The following is a 5323-nucleotide window of genomic DNA, read 5'->3' on the forward strand; positions in this document are numbered from 1 at the left end:
GTGAAGATCAGAAGGAAGGCGGCGTTCGCCATTGTGGAGAGAAGGGAAAGTAATGCAAGTGTTTGGCTTATTGGCTTTTAGCTAATGAGCTCGATCGAGGATGGGTTTGTGTGGAGCTGTGAAGAGAATGTCTGTGACGCTTCGCGCTTATATAGAAGAGAACATGGGATGGGAGTCAGCTAGCTCTGCTCTCGGCAGATTGAATTTTGATTTTCTTATTCCAAAAGAGGTTGACTTTTGATGGAAAGGAGTCTTCAATACGACGCGAAGAACACACTTTTGTCGGGCACAAGCACGCAAGGTTTTCAGGTAGAGTACAGCGTATGTATGTATGCAGTGTAGAGTTTAGGAATATGTATTGCAGGTTAATCAGTCAACCAGTTTCTAGCAATGTTCAGAGCTAAGAATGGCTGCAATACTGACGTAACTGTGATTGAAAGGAATGAAGCTCCATATAACTAGGATGTTGGCATGATTACCAGGCAGGATTCCGTGAACCAAGTGAATGCCGTATTCTCAATTTAGACGTGCTGCGTTAGCAGACGCAAACTAATGACATTAAATTAGGAGAGTGCAACATAAGTACTGTTAACGTTAGAGAAAATACGTAGAACATTTGAAGAATGAACCTCATACGTGGCTGCCTGAAAGACAGGGCGGTGCCTTCCATGCTACACACACTCATATCGCGCAGGAGCAGATCGTAGAGTTTGAGTCACGCTCATATATCTATAGATTCATCGTTCTTGGCCGTAGAACAAAACAATCCATTAAAAGAGGCAATCGCAATTTCTATTCCGCAGCTAACCTCGTTTCGGGCCTCCAGCAAGGTCACAGTCGTAGCCGCTAGATCATGATCGGACGCTGCGAGCGAAGCGGTGCTCACTCGACCACAATACAACACACGCACGTACACGGTCCCACCTTCCACGACACAATACACGCACTCACACATGTTCTGTGCTCTCTCTCCTCCTGATGCGCCGCCGCCGCCTGCTACCTCCTGATGCGCCGCCGCCGCCTGTTGCTCCGGCTGCCGCCGGTCGCCGGCCTAGCTCCCTCAAGGTCTCCTCCCTCGAATCCCCGCCGCCACGACACGGTTCTGCCTGCGTGCGCTCCCCCATGGATAACCCTGGTGATTCCACCCACCTCGCCCGATTTTCTAATTTGATTCGCGCCTGGGATGCATCCTCGCCGGAGCCGGCTTCATCCTCGTTCGTTGCGGGGTGCGTCCTCGTCCGTGGGCGTCGCCCACATCCTCGTGGCGCCAACGACATACCCGCGGCCTCGGTTACATCCCCACGGCGTCGTGCACATTCTCGCGGCCTCAGGCTTCTCCTGCTACATTGTCGACTCCCCCGGCCATATAATCAAGTTTCGCGACTAAATCGTCGAGGATTCGGTTACTCCCCAGCGCCATCGAGATCCCAATCGCCCAGGCTAGTACTTTTCCCCCTACATCGACCAGAATCTGATCTTTTAGTGCCTGCGCATGTTACATTTTTCCGAGAAGAAGTGGTGGTAAGTGGAACTAGTTCTGTCGGATCATCTGTAGGATGGAAGCATTAGTAGAGGGTGTATTTTTTCTACCAGAGGTAGGTAGATTTTTTTTAGAAGTAACACATCACTTTGGAATAATACATGCAGAAAGAGAAGATGGAACTTGTTATTTCTTGAGATTTATGTTAGTTAGTAGCCTTGGTGTACATGAAAAATGTTGATGGAAATGTTCCATCTTCTGGCTCTGCATGTTAGATGGAGTGTATGTATGTGGAAGTAGTTTCATCGGATCATATGTGGGATGGAAGCAGTCAGTTGAGGGGGCTTTTTTTGTTACAGATGGAGGTAGATTATTTTCGGAAGTAACACATGTTTGCTGGAAGAATACATGCAGAAGCAGTAGATAGAACTTGTTACTTTTTTAGGCCAGAATTTGAGTTTTTTACATCTGTCAAACTGCAGATAGAGATGTTCCATCTACTGCTGGGTGTGTCTGTCTTGTTGGGTTTTACCAGGAATGTTTACATGCAAAAACATATAAACTTTTTTAGAAGATTATTTATATAGTAGGAAGTGAAGTTCTCTGGTGGAACTAAAATACATGGTACAATTAGTACCTCTAATTAGATGGTAAATGTACCCGTTGTAGGCATATGGACATCATGTGTGTGTTCCGCCGCCCCTGTTCCTTCCGGCCGGCCCTTTTCCTCGCCGACCTGTAGCACCGTCTCCGCCTCTTGGGCGCTCACCTCCTCCCCCATTCCTTCTGGCCGCCCCCCTTCCTTGCCGACCTGTAGCGCCGTCTTCGCCTCTTGGGCACCCACCTCGGGCACGGAGGAGGCGCCGCCCGTGAGTGAGAGCACCTCGCGGCCGCGGGCTGCACACACCGACCATGGAGGATGCCCCGTCCCTGTCGCCAGTAGCATCCCTCGCTGCCTGGATTCATCGCGGTGATGCCGGTCTCATGTCCGCGTCTCCGGCGACGGCGTCGTTGTTTCCTGCTGGCCGGCAGCGTCCTTGTGGTCACGTCTACATCCTCCTCGTTCACCATCACATCCTTGTTATCACCGCCAACATCACTAGTCTCCGGACACAAGACCTCCTTCACTGCTTCATCCTTGCTTCTGCTAGATACTCCTGAGGGTAAGGTATGCATTTCTGCGCAGTTATTTCTGACCAAATTGTGTAGCAGTCGGTAATGTTACATGCATTTTTTGTGCTACAAAGTACATGGTGTGAAGCGTAGTTGAATTAGTAGATAGAACATGGAACCCAACCAACTATGTTAATGTAACGTTTTTGATGCAAATGGAACAACTTTTTCCATCAGGAACAAGGCCCATCAGCATTTGTTTTGTGTTACATGTACTAGTTGAATTAGTGGATGGAACCAATTATGTCCATGCAACTATTTTTTGCAGCAGATGTAACCAATGTTTCATTAGGTGTAAGGTCGATCAGCATTTGTTTTTGTGTTACTTGCAGTAGTTAAATTAGTGGATGGACAAATTATGTCCATGTAACCTCTTTTTGCAGCAGATGGAACCAATTTTTCATTAGTTGTAAGGCCGATCAACATTTGTTTTGCGTTACATGCAGTAGGCTAGCACAGACAGTGATAGCAGCCACAACACATTGGTAATTGAGTAGTAAACAGTGCTCTGGAACACACACATATTGGTTATTTATATCACCCTGTACCTGTCATTTCGTACTTCCAGTCACTAGGATTTGCCTTGTGTCTTGGTAAGGGAAGTTCAAGAAGTAATTCTGGAGCCTAGATGGTTCATCAATGCTTTCCGGTTGATAGCAACATGCAGCGATCTTACTTGCCAGGACTCTTCTGGGTGCTCACCATATTTTCTAATCAACTTGTCTTGATATGTATTTGACCTACACCAACACATAACACTCTAGGCTGTGGCCTGAATTTCAGTGAGAAACTTGGTTGAAGATTATGATCACCAGAAAACAAAGCTTGGCTCACCTCACGCGGTGGAGGAGACACTGGAGGTTATCTCGGTTGCAGCCCAGGATGTGACCTTGTCAGTTAGGAGAATGAGTAGCTCCATGGCAAACTAGGAGCAGAAACGGTTGAATTCAGCGCCTTGAAATCTGGAGAAGTCCCAGGTAAAGTGTTTATTTTAGCCTGGTTTCCTCCTTTTGGCACAGACTCACCGCAAGATGGCAGGTTTCTGGCAAGGTCGGCAAGACGTCAGCTAGCTCACGGCAAGACGGCGGGGTTCTGGCAAGGTTGGCAAGACTTCGGAGAACACATAGCAAGATGACGGTGAACTCACGGCAAGACGGTGGGGTTCCAGCAAGGTCGGCAAAACTGGCGACGTACACCGGTGAGACCGGTAGTATTCCGGCGAGTTACATTTAACCCGTAAAGAATAATCTACCTAGTTCTTCTTCACCCAAGTCGTGATACATTGGCATGTATTTTTTTTCGACCGCTCTGGCTAAAGCACGGACATATAACTACTCTAGCATCCTACTGGATGTAACTCTAACTCTTGTTTGGATGTAACAAAGTAGTTGCATCAGATCAGGCTAGAACTTTTTTGCAACAATGTAACAGGTGGTACAGGAGCTCCACCGATGTGTCTCCCATCCGCAATTCTTTCTGGAAACAATAATTTTTTTGATGTATTTTATTCCACACACGGGTTGAAGGAGAACTCGAGAAGGTACGGGGGTTGTTGGATGGAAGAAAGAAGGGGGCGCTAGTTCCCGCGCGTCCGTCCAAACTTATCTCCAATCTTTCTCGTTGTTCTTCTCCTTTTCTTGAACACGTGAGATGCAGATGTAACATATATGTGTTCTTTTTTCTGTTATTCCCCTCCTCTCCCGTTAAGATTCAGATGTAACAGCTTTTGTGTTCTTATTCCTGTTATAAACTTGCGTCTCTCCAGTTGAGATCCAGATGTAACAGCTTTGTATTATGCATGTTGTTCATCTACTGTTCGCTCAATTTGAGATCCAGATGTAACTGGATCGGGATCTGATTTTCGATAGGAAGAAAATAGGATCTGATGGGTATCAGGTAGAAAAAAAAAATCTGTTATGGACCGCCACGGGCCGGCAGCGAGACTTCAATGCCCGTGTGCTTTTACGTCTTTCTAATTTGGGAAGCCTGGTCCCCACACGTTGCTATTTTTGGTATTGTCAGATTGACCTCGTGTTAGGCAGAAAACGAGGTCGACCTCGGTGTAGCACAGCCCAAAACTAATTGTGAGGCTAGTCATCTATTCATTTTCTTCTTCATTTTATTTTTTATTTTTTTAAGCCTCGCGTGAAATACCTTAAAGGATGGTTATTGACCCTGCCTATATGTTCGCTCTTCTCGGTACGTAAGGTGACCAATGCATTAACTCATAGCACATCATCCTCATGGGCCCTCAATGTAGCTCCTCATGTTATTATTGTTAAGTCAATATGCTTGTTGTATTACCAGGGGGCCAAAGGTCACAATATATAGTACATGTACAGGTGCACATATGCAGAAAGCCCCCTAACATATGGGGAAACTACAATATACAGATATATACATCTAACACCCCCCCTCAAACTCATGGTGGATTCACAACACTGAGTTTGGAGAGTAAGAAATCATGCTGCGCTCGAGTCTGTGCCTTCGTAAAGAAATCCGCCAACTGCAAATCTGAAGGCACATAATGAACCGCAACAACATCATCCTGCACCTGAGCACGTGTGTAAAAAGCATCAACACCAATATGCTTGGTCAGCTCATGCTTGACCGGATCACGTGCAATACTGATAGCACATGTACTGTTAGACAAAAGTGGAGTGGGTTCGT

General features: G+C 46.6%; 1 long non-coding RNA gene across 1 annotated transcript; it reads left to right on the forward strand.

The window, feature by feature from the left end:
• The first annotated feature begins 2224 nt into the window (after positions 1–2224).
• Positions 2225–4099, forward strand: LOC127297358 (uncharacterized). The gene is made up of 2 exons (XR_007849097.2): positions 2225–3630; positions 3692–4099. It is a non-coding gene; the product is annotated as an uncharacterized lncRNA (long non-coding RNA).
• Positions 4100–5323: the final 1224 nt, after the last annotated feature.

The sequence above is a fragment of the Lolium perenne genome, chromosome 1, assembly GCF_019359855.2.
Source record: "Lolium perenne isolate Kyuss_39 chromosome 1, Kyuss_2.0, whole genome shotgun sequence".
Taxonomy (NCBI): Eukaryota; Viridiplantae; Streptophyta; class Magnoliopsida; order Poales; family Poaceae; genus Lolium; species Lolium perenne.